Source organism: Schistocerca gregaria, chromosome 10 (assembly GCF_023897955.1).
Source record: "Schistocerca gregaria isolate iqSchGreg1 chromosome 10, iqSchGreg1.2, whole genome shotgun sequence".
Lineage (NCBI taxonomy): Eukaryota > Metazoa > Arthropoda > Insecta > Orthoptera > Acrididae > Schistocerca > Schistocerca gregaria.
The window spans coordinates 172,448,595-172,466,319 of record NC_064929.1 but is presented as its reverse complement, the minus strand read 5'-3'; the positions used below and the strand labels follow the sequence as shown (position 1 = coordinate 172,466,319).

The following is a 17,725-nucleotide window of genomic DNA, read 5'->3' as shown; positions in this document are numbered from 1 at the left end:
ACAGTCGATTTTTTCCGTCGAATGAAACAACCGAAGAAACTAATCTTTGCGGCTAGTCATAGAGACAAACCACATGAAAGTAATGTATTTACTCGCTTGTTGCAAAATAATCAACGCTTTATGTTGTATTATTTGTAAGTAGGCTGTTTAGGTTTTTTTATTGGTAACGCCGCCGCCACGTAGCGCTCTGTATGAAAATCACTGGCTGTGCCGTGTGCAGTCTGTGGCTGGTTTGCATTGTTGTCTGCCATTGTAGTGTTGGGCAGCTGGAAGTTAACAGCGCGTAGCGTTGCGCAGTTGGAGGTGAGCCGCCAGCAGTGGTGGACGTGGGGAGAGAGATGGCGGAGTTTTGAAATTTGTAAGAATTGATGTCATGAACTGATATATATATTATGATTATTAAGGTAAATACATTGTTTGTTCTCTATCAAAATTTTTCATTTGCTAACTATGCCTATCAGTAGTTAGTGACTTCCATAGTTTGAATCTTTTAGTTAGCTGGCAGTAGTGGCGCTCGCTGTATTTCAGTAGTTCGAGTAACGAAGATTTTTGGTGAGGTAAGTGATTTGTGAAAGGTATAGGTTAATGTTAGTCAGGGCCATTCTTTTGTAGGGATTATTGAAAGTCAGATTGCGTTGCGCTAAAAATATTGTGTGTCAGTTTAAGCACAGCCTTGTACAATTTTTCTAAGGGGGGTTTTATATTATGTATCGATGAATGAGTCATTCATTCTTTTGAGTGAAACCAGTCTCTCGGAAAAATCGAATGAAAGCAATGGATTCAGTCACTGTAGTTTTACGTATGGGGTGTATTATTATTCGATCATATCTTTCGAATGAAATCTGTCTGTGGGAGCAACCAAATGGGAGAAGTCGTTAAGCCCCATGTAGTACTGCATGATGATTGAATCATTCAGTGTATCTTTTGAACTGAGAACAGTCTGCAGTCTCTCTGCAGATTCTGACAGACACTCAGACTGTGGTTTTTAAGCGACTTTCCCACACTAGTCTGAGTGAACAATGGGACTGGTTAACCATTCAAAGATAATTAACGGGTTATAATCGAAATTTTTTGCGAAAAAATACTTCCGACAAGTGGCAATATATGTTGAAAATATAAGTGATTTAGTCATCAAAGAATTAAAAAATTGTTTTCAATATGTTTTCTGTTAACAACAACGCAGCAATTACCGAAAAATAATTATCAGTGATCGGTGCAAATTTCAATGATGAAGTAATCATTCACTTATTTAAAAATAAATTTACAATGTAGAATCGGTTATTAAACTTTTAAAACCAACCCAAACTCGATAGGTGGTGACAGAAGCACGAAAAATTCGAATGTTTCCTTTGGGCGATCAACTGCGCGGTCATCAGCGCCTATACAAAGTCGCAATTTTTACACAGTACATATTCTGGCGTTCCATACGTTAGTAAATTATCAAGAGATATTAATTATCGTGGAACATGTTTAAAAACAGCCAAATCACACTTATCCAATGACATCGAATATGTGTATATCCGCAGCTAATTTCCCTGTAAGGAAGAGAATATAATCATCTATTTCAAGCATGAGAAAAACATATTTCTGCTCTTGTCTGCTGTTATTATCATAGGCACTTTCCTTGTCACTTAAAAAATTCTTGTGGAGTCCAATGATTCACCCATTCTTACACTTCACTTGACATTCTAATACACGGTCTTTTTTTTGTAAATGTAATTACTTTTGCATCGAAAGCTTACATAGTCCGTGAAATCATATAGGTATCACATTCCTTATAGGTTTCCTACGTTTTATATTCACTGATTTGGCTGAAAGTGTGGCGAACAAAACATCGCTTTGTTGGGTAGATGTAAGACCTTTCTGTGAAAGATCAGGTTTTCGAATGTTTACTGGAAATTTATTGTTTTTAAAGGAAAACGACATTATTCAGTAAATATCTCCAAGTTACTAGAGACTCGCAAATAAACTGTCCTGTAATGTACCGTTCCGTTCCTCACAGAGTTCCTTAGGAAACCAAAGAATGGCAAACGTGGGATAAATTTTTATTATTATCGATTTTTTATGGAGCTACATGCACTCACTATTGTAAAAACTATCAATATAAGTGATAGTATTCGTAGACATCCGTTATCGTATTCCGAAGTGTCGCTATCTGGCCACTTGGGGCTTCGGGTAACAAAAACAAGGCGAAGTGACGGGACTGTTATGTTACAATATGATTACAGTCACTTATTTCATGCAGTCAGCTGATGTCTGCGATGCGTCGTTTCAAGTGCTTCCTTATATCTTCTCTATTTTACAGAATCACCCTGTATTGATGAATGTAATGTTGGTCTCTCATTTAAATACTGTATACACCATTCAGGATGACAGTAAAATTGTGGGGATATGAGTAAGTGCTTGTAAACGACACATCACTAAGACCAGCCGATAGCTTGAAACAAATGACTCTGATCATGATATAGCCAAGGTGGAAAACGGAATTTATTTTAAGAAATTCGTGACTGTGATACCCAACAAGGAAAATGTTACAGCTACAATTACTTCTTTCAAAAAGGAAGCAAAAGAATGAAAGCTATGCAATATCCAATCGAAACTATCCAGACAGCTCTATTTAATACGGAACTGGTTACGAGCTCATGAACCCGTGGTCTAGGGGTAATGCTGGCACGGTAGCTCAGCGTGTTCGGTGAGAGGACTGGTTGCCCTGTCTAATAAAAAACTGAATAAAGGAATTAACGATTAATTTGAATGGACGTCCTGTGACGTCAGCCCAGACCAAGCGTAACGAAAAGTACCGAACGAGATGAACAGACGTAAATGAAAGGGGTAGCATCTTTGTTTGCTTATCAAAACATCCTCGGTCCCGAATTCGAAACCCACCACAGCTTAAATTTTGATTAATATTCAGCATTCGCAACCAAAGGCTTCCGGTATAAGAAGAAAAATAGGGTTACTTTATAGGGGAAGACGGGCAAAGTAAAACATATACAAGAACCATAAGGGAACAATAAGACTGGAAGACCGAGAGCGAAGTACACGGACTAAAAGGAGTGTAAGGCAGCGATGCAGTTTTTTCACCCTTAGGAAGCAATGACGAAAAGAAAAGAAATGTTCAAGAATGTGATCAAAATTCAAAGTGAAAGGATATCGATGGTTAAATTTTACGGAGACAAAAGTAAAGATAAGTAGGAGAAATGATGGTTCAAATGGCTCTGAGCACTATGGGACTTAACATCTATGGTCATCAGTCCCCTAGAACTTAGAACTACTTAAACCTAACGAACCTAAGGACATCACACAACACCCAGCCATCACGAGGCAGAGAAAATCCCTGACCCCGCCGGGAATCGAACCCTGGAACCCGGGCGTGGAAAGCGAGAACGCTAACGCACGACCACGAGATGAGGCCTGGGAAATGAGAACAGCGATAAATTTATCATCCTAATTTATGATCATGTAGTAACCAAAGTAAGGAATTCCGCTGTCTAGGCAGCAAAGTAGCCCATGATGGATGGAGCAAAGAGGACATGAAAAGCAGACTAGCACTGGAAACAGGCATTCCTTGCCAACGGAAGTCTAATAGTATCAAAATATACCTTAATTTGAATAAGAAATTTCTGAGAATGTACGGCTGGAGCACGCGTACGGTAGTGAATTATGGACTGTGGGAAACCGGAACAGAAGAGAATCCTAGCAGATGACATGTGGTGCTTCAGAAGAGTGTTGAAAATTAGATGGACTGATAAGAAATAAAGAGATTCTCCGCAATATCGAAGAGGAAAGGAATATATGGGCTATACTGACAAGAAGAAGGGTGAGGATGATAGGATATCTGTTAAGACATCGTGGAATAACTTCCACAGTACTTCTTGAGGGTGTCATAGAGGGTAGTAACGGGAGAGGACAGAGATTGTAATACGACTAGCAAATAATTGAGGACGTAGGCTGTAAGTCAGAAAACTGATCACTTAAGAAAAAAAAGTGGCGCATTTAGGGGGAGGCAAGTCGGGCAACCCATAGAAGGTGCGGCTCTTATGTTCCTGCGAAAAGTAAAGGTAACACTTTCAATCCTCGGTCTGATACACAATTTTAACCTGCCAGAAAGTTTCAAATCAGAGCAGTGTCCGCTGCAGACTAAAAATTCATTCTGGAATTTACGTAGATGACAGGAGTGTTGGCAATGAAATGGTAAGCTGGCTACGGACCTGCTGCAGGCTGCCTTCAAAAGCTCCTTTCCTTACATCTGGTCGAAATTTGCACCGAGCGCCTCATGGATCGGGCTTCTGAGAGCAACACAAAGCGGACTGTAGCTCTGTATTCTATGTATACAACAAAAGCCAATGTCCTGACTGACTCATAATCGCCCAGCCCAAACTGCCCAGGATAGAAACTTGAAGATAGGAGAGGGTGTGAATCTTACACTGTAGGCATCGTTTAAGAAGGAGTTGTCCGAAATTCCAATCCTAAGGGAGTGAAATAGGGGATGAATGGGTTTTTAAAAGTATGTCACCATTAAGGGAAAACTAGCATTTGATTTCTCAGTCAGAAGAAAATTACGTATTTCAGCATTTTTGAAATTTAACCACTATAAGAGGGTAAAATAAATAACTGCTAAGGAATTATATGGTTATATCTATGACAACTGGATTTGACTTTGGTATTAAAACTTAACTCCGTCCGAACAGGCCTTGGAAGGCCCGACGGTACAGACCGGCCGCCGCGTCATCCTCAGCCCTCAGGCGTCACCGGACGCGGATATAGCGGGACATGTGGTCAGCACACTGCTGTCCCGGCCGTATGTAAGTTTACGAGACCAGAGCCGCTGCTTCTCAATCAAGTAGCTCTTCAGTTTGCCTCACAAGGGCTGAGAGCACCCCACTTGCCAACAGCGCTCGGCAAACCGGTTGGTCAGACATCCAAGTGCTAGCCCAGCTCGACAGCGCTTAACTTCGGTGATCTGACGGGAACCAGTGTTACTAACTTAACGGTTAGAAGTTAAAATAAAAAGTGTTTCACTGTTTCTGGAAATTCAATCCCTAAGGGAGTGCAATAGGGAACGAAAATTTTTAAGAAAATGTTTTGATACGTCACAAAAATTTAAAGCTAAATTTATGAAAATTGCTATCTCAGTTCTCGGTTATACACAAAGAAATACGGGACGAAAGCTTGTATGGAAATATCCCCACTGGAATGAAAAAAGAATAATAAAAAATTTGGACTCCAGCTACCAGTAACGCTTTTTGGTCAGGAGCACATTCGGAAAAGACCCTGCTTACATTGCCTTAATTAGCGTGTAAAGCTTAGAAGGTATTGCAATTTATGAACAACATAAAAGTTCGACTAAATAAAAACAAACAAACAAAATATCTGTGCAGGTCATGCAGTCTACGCGAGCGAAGCAGCGGACGCTAAGCTAGTCTGTATATAAAAAGCTTATGCGTGTACGTACCGAAAGCCATTTCTGCAACACCACCTACTACCACCCACTCGACGTTGTGGTGGATAGCTCTTGGTCTTGGGAGTTTGGTCTTGAAATGTGACGAACAAAAATCAGCGAAATACGGATCGATAAATTCTCTTGGGAAAAGCTATGTACTCCGTGACTTATGAACTTTACCGCATATGTGAAAATGGGTTCATTATTTTATTTGTCCGACAATAGCACGGTGCTTGCTCAGTTTCATCAATCAGGCTCTAATAATGCTGCGTAATATCAAATAGATCAGTTTTAACCGCTCAGCGAGTTTTCGTCAGTCACACACTACCGACGACATAAAGAAAAAAAATCAGGCAGACTGGAAGATAAAAATAATCGTGACTAACAAATGAATAATCGAACGGTACCCTAGAGTCACAGTCTAAAATAACAGTCGATATACTCCGTCTCGTTTTTGTTATTCCCAGCCATAGCAGCGCCCCAAGCGGTCAGAAAGCGGCACTTACAGTATCGGATGAGTGCGAATACTAACGTTTGTATTGATTTACAACATAGTTTTCACAGTAAGCATCATATATAGTGCCGTAAAAATCGATAATAAAAAATTACATTTTTTTTATTATTTAATTTCCTAGGGGACCCTGGGAGACAGGAAACGGTGGATTACAGGACAGTTTATTTTCGATTATGTCGCAACATACATACAATTACTAAATACCATCGTTTATCTTTAATTACAAAAAATTGCCGGTGAACACCAGACGACGACAGAAAGAAGTCGTATATCTACCCAACAAGCGAAGTTTTGTTCGCTGCGCGTTCAGCCAAATCAGTGAATATGGAACGTAGGAAACCTGTAGAAAATGTAATGTCTACATGAAATAACGTACCAAACGAGCCCCCACACCTGTAGCTTAAGGGAAAACCGCACACAAGTGATAATAATTCGTCAAAAGCAATAAAACTGTTTTCCAACACAGGAGAAATCGGTTTCACAATTGATGCTAAATATGAGGCACAAACTGCAAGAATCCTAAACACATTCCCTATTGAGGGAAAAGTAATTACACTTACAAAAATATTCGTGTGTTATAAAGTCTAGTAAAGTTTGAGAATCGGCGAATCATTAGACTCTAAAATTGTTTTTAAGTGACGAGGAAAGTGCCAACGATAATAACGATAGACAACAGCAGGAAGATATAATTTTCACGCATAAAATAAGTTTTATGGTCGTGTGCTTTCAGCGGCGTACGCTGCAGATATAGTCATAATTGAAAGTATTTCTTCATAAATGAGTTGTAGCTTATTTCATTGAATCAGTGTGATTAGGCTGTTTTTACATGCATTTCACGATAATTTACGACTCTTGCTAACTTTCTAACACATGGACGGCAAAAATGTAACTACTCTATTAATTAAATAAAAAATAATTAAAAAAGAACATTATTCCTAGGACACACGTATCTTCTTTCTTACTGCTTGGAGCGCTATTGTCGCTCTAGCTATCAAACGGTAACAACTTTCACATCAGTGTCGTTACTGTACTTATTAGACTGCGCTACAGCGATTTCGGATTAACATTTCGTTTATTCTTCGTGAGTATAATCCTTTTTCATAGTTTAGCGCGTTTTCGTCAGTCACTTTGCTTATTCTTCTTTTACATTACTCTTCGTGAGTATAATCCTCATCATATTCTATTAGTTATTGTGGTTAATTGAATGTTACTCACTACATAATTTCGTTTTGATGCTGAAGCGTGAAACTGTCTTCACACGACATGATAAATTTCAAAAGTGATAAGAATACAGCTTTTTCTAAGAGCGCTAAGTGTTCCACATTGCTGTATCTGCCAACCGCAATCACCCACTTCCACCAATCACAGTGTGGATGAAACACGCTAAGGACTCTTATCATTATTACCTTGCATCTTAAATGAAACAATAACAACATTTTCAGATGCGCTGCTAAGTTCATACGTCATACTTTATTTAGCTTTACATAAGAGTACGTATTGCTCCATATTTCGTGGTCTTTTGCCCACCTCATTCACCCACTGCCATGCACCGCGGCCAAACTACGTTTCTAATAGGATAATTGCATTCATAATATCCTTAAGGAAATATGCGTCTGTATGCATATCATATCTAGAATGGTACTCACGCATTCTCCCATGCCTCATATTCTGGCTACGTCGATTTTCTCAGGTAATTCATAGAAAAAGGGAAAAAGAATCGCCTGAACTGGAGTGTGTTTTACATAAACATGGAACTGAGTGCGAAGGGGTGGTCGATTAGGACGCCAGCTCACATTTTGCTGTGCGCCTGTCTGGACTTCATTCTCCTCAATTGTCAATGGCTATTAATTATTTAACTAATCTCTCTCTCTCTTTGTGTGTGTGTGTGAGTGTGTGTGTGTGCGTGTGTGTGTGTGTGTGTGTGTGTGTGTGTGTGTGTGTAATCAGGGGATGTTACAGTTACTTGTCGTCTTTATCTTGTTCTGCAGCAAGATTTTTCAGATTAGATTGATAGCCCGAGGAGTGACCGCGCGGTATGAGGCACTATGTGACGGACTGCGCGGCCCCGCCCGCTGCAGGTTCGAGTCCTCCCTCGGACATATGCGTGTGTGTGTGTGTGTGTGTGTGTGTGTGTGTGTGTCTTGTTCATAGCATAGGTTAGTTCAAGTGGTGTGTAAGTGTAGAGGCCGATGACCTCAGCAATTTGGTCCCATAGGAATTCACATAAATTTGAACATTTGGACTAGATTAATCAATTGTGTATGGTTAAGTCGTAATTACCTTGTAACAAGCTACCTATATTTCCGTTTTTTTTTAACAATACATGAAGTTTCATCAGATCTGTCGAACTTGTATCCTGTTGAAGTCACTGGAATTCGAGCGTAGGAAAAGGAAGAGAAGCAAACATAGTAGGTGAACATGGATTGGGGGTAAGAAATGAAAGAGGAAGCCGATAGGTAGAATTTTTCACAGAGCACAACTTAATCATAGCTAACACTTGGTTCAAGAATCATGAAAGAAAGTGGTAAACATGGAAGAATCCTGGAGATACTAAAGGGTATCAGATAGATTATATAATGGTAAGACAGAAATTTAGGAACCAGGTTTTAAATTGTAAGACATTTCCAGGGGCAGATGCGGACAATCTATTGGTTATGAACTGTAGATTAAAACTGAAGAAACTGCAAAAATGTGGGAATTTAAGGAGATGGGACCTGGATATACTGACTAAACCAGAGGTTGTACAGAGTTTCAGGGAGAGCATAAGGGAACAATTGACAGGAATGGGGGAAAGAAATACAATAGAAGAAGAATGAGTAGCTCTGAGGGATGAAGTAGGGAAGGCAGCAGAGGATCAAGTAGGTAAAAAGACGAGGGCTAGTAGAAATCTTTGGGTAACAGAAGAAATATTGAATTTAATTGATGAAAGGAGAAAATATAAAAATTCACGCAAATGAAGCAGGGCAAAAGGAATACAAACGTCTCAAAAATGAGATCGACAGGAAGTGCAAAATTGCTAAACAGGCATGGCTAGAGGACAAAAGTAAGGATGTAGAGGCTTATCTCACTAGGGGTAAGATGGATACTGCCTACAGGAAAATTAGAGAGACCTTTGGAGAAAAGAGAACCACTTGTATGAATATCATGAGCTCAGATCAAGTTCTAAGCAAAGAAGGGAAAGCAGAATGGTGGGAGTATATAGAGGGTCCATACAAGGGCGATGTACTTGACGACAATATTATGGAAATGGAAGAGGAAGTAGATGAAGATGAAATGGGAGATACGACACTGCGTGAAGATTTTTACAGAACACTGAAAGACCTGAGTCGGATCAAGGCCCTGGGAGTAGACAACATTCCATTAGAACTATTGACGGCCTTGGGAGAGGCAGTCCTGACAAAACTCTACCATCTGGTGAGCAAGATGTATGAGACAGGCAAAATACCCTCAGACTTCAAGAAGAATATAATAATTCCAATCCCAAAGAATGCAGGTGTTGACAGATGTGAAAATTACCGAACTATCAGTGTAATAAGTCACAGCTGCAAAATACTAACGCGAATCCTTTACAGATGAATGGAAAAACTGATAGAAGCCGACCTCGGGGAAGATCAGTTTGGATTCCGTAGAAATGTTGGAACACGTGAGGCAATACTGACCCTACTACTTATCTTAGAAGAAAGGTTAACGAAAGGCAAACCTACGTTTCTAGCATTTGTAGACTTAGAGAAAGCTTTTGACTATGTTGACTGGAATACTCTCTTTCAAGTTTTAAAGGTGGCAGGGGTAAAATACAGGGAGCGAAAGGCTATTTACAATTTGTACAGAAACCAGTTATAAGAGTCGAGGGGCATGAAAAGGAAGCAGTGGTTGGGAAGGGAGTGAGACAGGGTTGTAGCCTCTCCCCGATGTTATTCAATCTGTATATTGAGCAAGCAGTAAAGGAAACAAAAGAAAAATTTGGAGCAGGTATTAAAAACTTTGAGGTTCGCCGATGACATTGTAATTCTGTCTTGGAAGAGCAGTTAAATGTAATGGACAGTGTCTTGAAAGGAAGATATAAGATGAACATCAACAAAAGCAAAACGAGGATAATGGAATGGAGTCAAATTAAGTCGGCTGATGCTGAGGGAATTAGATTAGGAAATGAGACACTTAAAGTAGTAAAGGAGTTTTGATATTTGGGGAGCAAAATAACTGATGATGGTCGAAGTAGAGAGAATATAAAATGTAGACTGGCAATGGCTAGGAAAGCATTTCTGAAGAAGAGAAATTTGTTAACATCGAGTATACATTTAAGTGTCAGGAAGTCATTTCTGAAAGTCTTTGTATGGAGTGTAGCTATGTATGGAAGTGAAACATAGACGTTAAATAGTTTGGACAAGAAGAGAATAGAAGCTATCGAAATGCGGTGCTACAGAAGAATGTTGAAGATTAGGTGGGTAGATCACATAACTAATTAGGAGGTATTGAATAGGATTGGGGAGAAGAGAAGTTTGTAGCACAATTTGACTAGAAGAAGGGATCGGTTGGTAGGACATGTTCTGAGGCATCAAGGGATCACAAATTTAGCATTGGAGGGCAGCGTGGAGGGTAAACATCGTAGAGGGAGACCAAGAGATGAATACACTAAGCAGATTCAGAAGGATGTAGGTTGCAGTAGGTACTGGGAGATGAAGAAGCTTGCACAGGATAGAGTAGCATGAAGAGCTGCATCAAACCAGTCTCAGGACTGAAGACCACAACAACAACAACATATACAACTACACTCATGCTCATAAATTAATGATAATGCTGATACATGGTGGAGGAGTACCTTGAATCAGAAGATATCAGGCGAATGGAGTGGCCTGCCGGTTGACGTTTCGCTGCACGTCTTCAAACCCCTATGACACTTCAGGAGCTCCGACAGGCTTTGGTGCAAGAATGGGAGGCTATACCCCAGCAGCTGCTATACCACCTGAGCCAGAGTATGACATATATGTATACTGAACAAAATACTAACGTCAAAGGTTATAAAGAGTGTGGTGTTTGTTTACTAGAGTGGGATTTGTAAAATATGGATTGGTGGGAGACGTTGATAATCGTTAATACTATTGTGACAGATCTATTGGGAATTTGTTATTCGAATTTCTGGAATTTGCACATACTTTGGATGTTTCAAACGCTAAGCGACAATTTTGAATCTCTTATTATTCGCGCGCAGCCTTTGGTCAGAGTAGCTGCGAGGAAACGTTAGCGACAGCCCCGGACATTTGCCGACGCCTCGCCCATCTACCCCCTCCACACCTACCCCCCTCCACACCAACCAAGAGCGCATCAATATGATCTTTGGTAGTCCTCGTCGCTGTCGTGTTTTTCTCTTACCGCGGTTGTTCATACTAGCAGTGTTGTGCTGTTAGTACTTCTTATCAGTTTGTGTAATACTGTCAAAATGAAACATAGATATGCACTCTTAATAAAATTATCATACACAAGGTACCTAATCGTGACTGTTGTCGCCAACTGCTGTCAAAACTGATATCTAACAGACATTAAAGTACGATAAGGTGTGTTGGAATGACACTGACGAAATTATGTACATATGATTAACAATAGGCAGCTCGAAACCTCTCAAACACTGAAGAACTCAAAGTAATCTCGTGTCTGCTATAAGCAAGCAGACATAAGAGTTCACAAGTACAAATTCACCCATTACACAGGCAAATATTAATTAAGAATGTCACTGTATAAATATCTGACTGCTTGCACTACGCATTTCTACATTATTCCACTCTTATATTCCTTAGCCTTAATGAGGTAGTCAGAAACAAACCAAGACATCGACTTTGCCTTGTATATGCACAACTTTGACTTCAGACAATCGAGATAATGGACAGCATCCTTGGCGATACTATCAATTAATACACTCCTAGAAATAGAAATAAGAACACCGTGAATTCATTGTCCCAGGAAGGGGAAACTTTATTGACACATTCCTGGGGTCAGATACATCACATGATCACACTGACAGAACCACAGGCACATAGACACAGGCAACAGAGCATGCACAATGTCGGCACTAGTACAGTGTATATCCACCTTTCGCAGCAATGCAGGCTGCTATTCTCCCATGGAGACGATCGTAGAGATGCTGGATGTAGTCCTGTGGAACGGCTTGCCATGCCATTTCCACCTGGCGCCTCAGTTGGACCAGCGTTCGTGCTGGACGTGCAGACCGCGTGAGACGACGCTTCATCCAGTCCCAAACATGCTCAATGGGGGACAGATCCGGAGATCTTGCTGGCCAGGGTAGTTGACTTACACCTTCTAGAGCACGTTGGGTGGCACGGGATACATGCGGACGTGCATTGTCCTGTTGGAACAGCAAGTTCCCTTGCCGGTCTAGGAATGGTAGAACGATGGGTTCGATGACGGTTTGGATGTACCGTGCACTATTCAGTGTCCCCTCGTCGATCACCAGATGTGTACGGCCAGTGTAGGAGGTCGCTCCCCACACCATGATGCCGGGTGTTGGCCCTGTGTGCCTCGGTCGTATGCAGTCCTGATTGTGGAGCTCACCTGCACGGCGCCAAACACGCATACGACCATCATTGGCACCAAGGCAGAAGCGACTCTCATCGCTGAAGACGACACGTCTCCATTCGTCCCTCCATTCACGCCTGTCGCGACACCAGTGGAGGCGGGCTGCACGATGTTGGGGCGTGAGCGGAAGACGGTCTAACGGTGTGCGAGACCGTAGCCCAGCTTCATGGAGACGGTTGCGAATGGTCCTCGCCGATACCCCAGGAGCAACAGTGTCCCTAATTTGCTGGGATGTAGCGGTGCGGTCCCCTACGGCACTGCGTAGGATCCTACGGTCTTGGCGTGCATCCGTGCGTCGCTGCGGTCCGGTCCCAGGTCGACGGGCACGTGCACCTTCCGCCGACCACTGGCGACAACATCGATGTACTGTGGAGACCTCATGCCCCACGTGTTGAGCAATTCGGCGGTACGTCCACCCGGCCTCCCGCATGCCCACTATACGCCCTCGCTCAAAGTCCGTCAACTGCACATACGGTTCACGTCCACGCTGTCGCGGCATGCTACCAGTGTTAAAGACTGCGATGGAGCTCCGTATGCCACGGTAAACTGGCTGGCACTGACGGCGGCGGTGCACAAATGCTGCGCAGCTAGCGCCATTCGACGGCCAACACCGCGGTTCCTGGTGTGTCCGCTGTGCCGTGCGTGTGATCATTGCTTGTATAGCCCTCTCGCAGTGTCCGGAGCAAGTATGGTGGGTCTGACACACCGGTGTCAATGTGTTCTTTTTTCCATTTCCAGGAGTGTATTTGCCAGCAGAGTTTCTTACACAACGCGAGGTGACCGAAATTTGCGCACACTGCAGTTAACAAATGTCAGATTTTTTGATATAGTGCAGGCGAGAAGCTCATGAAATTAAAAAGACAGTGTGGATACCATTTTTATTTTTCATTCTCATTGATGGTTTTTCAACTCGCATATTCAATGAACATATTTCTAATTCTTTTCACAATCGTACCGGAAAAACTGTTTTTCGTACTAACTACTGATTTTCTCCCTTATTATGACTGGCATATCTGTGATACGGACAACTTTGATGTTGGAACTTGCGGCAGACAGTGGGCGGAGCTTAGGATATGGATTGGTGTGGAGGGTGTGATTGCATGGGACTTGTGCACTGTCTGGGGCTGTCGCTAACGTTACTTGTAGTTGCGTTGCAGGAGGATGTGTTTTGTTTTGTCATCCCTGCTTTGCAGCGAGGAGCGCGGAAGTTCCATCGTTTGAGTAGCAGTGAGAAAGACTCATGGCAATGAAGATGTAAAGTTGAGTGCATCTGTGTTTAAGTAAAATGGTTTGGGTTTGAATATTGTGAAATAGAGGGGTAGGATTTGATTGGTGATTTAGAATGAAAAGAATATGATGAAGAGGAATGAAGTTAATATTTTTATTTATTGGCACTGCAGTCGCGAGTAGCTAGAATCATTGTTGAATGAGATATCCGTACCAATGACGTTTAGATTTTTCATTAAAGAGTACTGTAAGGTATTTTTTATGTTCAGTAATGACTAACATTTGTGACAGTATTTGGTACCAATATTGCCCTTTGTCAATGTTAATGAGTGTTTTAACATGCGTTTCGTACAAGTAATAAAATGTCAGGTAATTTATAAATAGTTCGTTAAAATAATAATTCACCTACGACCACTCTCCACATCCTTGATCAAAGTCAGTTTTATTCAAAGCGTGTCTCACTCAGTGATGGGTATAAACTAGTTTTTCTTGTTGCCTGGAGCTTTGCGCCAAGTTCTCAACTGTAGATAGCAAGTTTTAGCTGGGGCACAGAGAATGTCGTGTTTGTTTGCTAGAGTGGAATTTGTTCTGTTACTACCACAACAGATAACTGGCCAAACATGAGGATTTTACATCTACATCGATACTCTGCAAATCACGTTTAAGTGCCTGGCAGAGGGTTCATCGAACCACATTCACAATTCTCTATTATTCCAATCTCGTATAGCGCGCGGACAGAATAAACACCTTATCTTTCCGTACGAGCTCTGATTTACCTTATTTTATCTTGGTGATCGTTCCTCCCTCTGTAGGTCGGTATCAACAAAATATTTTCGCATTCGTAGGAGAAAGTTAGTGATTAGAAATTCGTGAGAAGATTCCGTCGCAACGAAAAACACCTTCTTTTAATGATTTCCAGCCAAAATCGTGTATGATTTCTGTGAGACTCTCTCCCATATTTCGCGATAATACAAAACTTGCTGCCTTTCTTTGAACTTTTTCGATGTACTCCATCAGTCCTATGTGGTAAAGATCTCACACCGCGCAGCAGTATTCTAAAAGAGGGTGAACAAGCGTAGTGTAGGCAGTCTCCTTAGTAGGTCTGTTACATTTTCTTAGTGCCCCGCCAATAAAACGCAGTCTTTGGTTAGCCTTCCCCCACGACATTTTCTGTGTGTTCTTTCCAACTTAAATTGTTCGTAATTGTAATATCTAGTTATTTTTAAGGCTTTTAGATTAGACTGATTTATCGTGCGACCGAAGTCTAAAGAGTTCCTTTTAGCAAAAAAAAAAAAAAAAAAAAAAAAAAAAAAAAAAAAAAAAAAAAAAAAAGGTTCAAATGGCTCCAAGCACTATGGGAATTAACTTCTCAGGTCATCAGTCCCCTAGAACTTAGAACTACTTATACCTAACGAACCTAAGAACATCACACACATCCATGCCCGAGCAGGATTCGAACCTGCGACCGTAGCGGTCGCGCGGTTCCAGACTGTAGCGCCTAGAACCACTCGGCCACACTGCCCGGCTCCTTTTAGCACTCATGTGGATGACCTCACACTTTTTGTTATATAGGGTCAACTGCCACTTTTCGCACCATTCAGATATTTCTTCTATATCGTTTTGATCTTCTGATGACTTTATTAGTCGATAAACGACAGCGTCATCAAATACGTTGTAATATCCTTCACAGCTACTCGATTTTGACCGAATCTATCCTCTCCTATGCCAATACTGCACCTATATCAGCCCCACCAAAGTTCTGTCACTCCCTCCAAATCCTTGTATCTGACACATTCCTCGTTTTCCGCAACCACTTGCCTCCCACCACGTGGATCATTCACCACCTCGTCAAATACCCACCTCTCCTCATCCACATTTAACACCTCTGAAAATGCTACACTATCCGCGAACGCGACGTCAGCAACCCTTTTATCTTCCCCCTAATTTCACTTCCTGTTACGCAGTGTTTCCTAGGAATTTCATCTCAGAATCAGTTTGCTACGAACTGACGTTCCCCAAGGTAGTGCTATAGGCCCCTTCCTGTTGCTTATCTATATAAACGATATGGGAGACATTCTGAGCAGCCCTCTTAGGTTGTTTGTAGATGACGCTGTAGTTTAACGCCTAACATCAGAAATCAAAAACAAATTGCAAAACGGTTTAGAATGAATATCAGTATGGTGCGAAAATTTGCTATTGACCCTAAATAACGAAAAGTGTGAGGTCATCCACATGAGGGCTAAAAGGAATCCGTTAAACTTTAGTTACACTATAAATCAGTCGAAGCTATAGGCAGTAAATTCAACTAAATACCTAGGAATTGCAATTACGAACAAAGTAAACTGGAAGGAACACACATAAAATGTTGTGGGGAAGGCTAACGAAAGATTGCGTTTTACTGGCAGGACACTTAGAAAATGTAACGGGTCTGCTAAGGAGACTGTCTACACTACGCTTGTCCGTCCTATTTAGAATACTGCTTGCGGTGTGGGAGCCATACCAGATAGGATTGACAGAGTACATCGAAAAAGTTCAGATAAGGGCAGCACGATTTGTATTATCGCGAAACAGGGGAGAGAGTGTCACTGAAATGATACAGGATTTGAGACAGACGCCATCAAAACAAAGGCGTTTTTCTTTACAGCGGAATCTGCTCACAAAAACCAATCAGCAAGTTTCTGCACTGAATGCGAAAATATTTTGTTGACACCGACGTACATAGGGAGAAACAATCACCACGATAAAATAAGGGGCCACGAGGGATTAGCCGAGCGGTCTTGGGCGCTGCAGTCATGGACTGTGCGGCTGATCCCGGCGGATGTTCGAGTCCTCGCTTGGGCATGGGTGTGTGTGTTTGTCCTTAGGATAATTTAGGTTATATAGTATGTCAGCTCAGGAACTGATGAACTTATCAGTTAAGTCCCATGAGATTTCACACACATTTGAACATTTAAAAACAAAATAAGGAAAATCAGAGCTCTTACGGAAAGATACAGGTGTTCGTTCTTTCCACACGCTATACGAGATTGGAACAATAGAGAATTGTGAAGGTGGTTCGATGAACCCTCTGCCAGGCACTTAAATGTAATTTGCAGAGTGTCGATGTAGATGCAGATTAGTTAGAGCATTAATGGACAGGGACCAATTTGTTTAATGTGAGAAATTAATCTTTAAGTTCCGTATTTAATCAGTCTGCCAATTTTTAGAAAGATTGTAAGTTGTAAAATAGGACCAAATTCTTTTGTCTTGCAGGGAACTCTATTTGGTTTTTCTAGCAGTTGGAAAGGCACGAAGTCACCCAAAGCTAAACAACAGAAAAGTTACAACCAACCATAACGGTACGAGGTGAGGCCGGCCCTTGTGGCCGTGTGGTTGTAGGCGCTTTAGTCTGGAACCTCGTGACCGCTACGGTCGCTGGTTCGAACCCTGCCTCGGGCGTGGGTGTGTGTGATGTCCTTAAGTTAGTTAGGTTTAAGTAGTTCTAAGTTCTAGGGGACTGATGACGACAGATGGTGAATCCCATAATGCTCAGAGCCATTTGAACCATTTGGTACGAGGTCAAAACCAATCGAAAAGAATTAGTAGAGGAAAATTTCAATGTGAGTGGTGGCTAATCTAGTACCTTCCGCCGCGGAAGTCGAACACGCGGCAGAGCAAATGGACGTGGTCCGCCCATAGAGGGCTCCGCCTCCGCGGCTACTATTCCACGCAGCGGCTCTCGCGCAGCGAAGGCGCCACCGCTAAGCCACGTGCAGACAGCGGCCAATAGCCACTCCCTCCGGTTTCGTACAAAGGGACCCGCTCTGCCCTAGTCCAGCCAGTCTGGTACTCGCTCTGGATTTCGTTTCTATCTCGGCGGTACTGCGTTCTGGTCGTTGCTCGTTGTTGACATTTGCCTGGCTCTGGTTCCGAGTGGATTTACGTTTGGTATTTGGTGATGTGATTTCCACAAGCCT

General features: G+C 41.9%; 1 protein-coding gene across 6 annotated transcripts in view; it reads right to left on the bottom strand.

The window, feature by feature from the left end:
* The window catches only part of LOC126293273 (uncharacterized), an 869,155-nt gene that overhangs the window by 658,169 nt on the left and 193,261 nt on the right, over window positions 1–17,725 (bottom strand). The gene's annotated exons all lie outside the window — the stretch shown is intronic.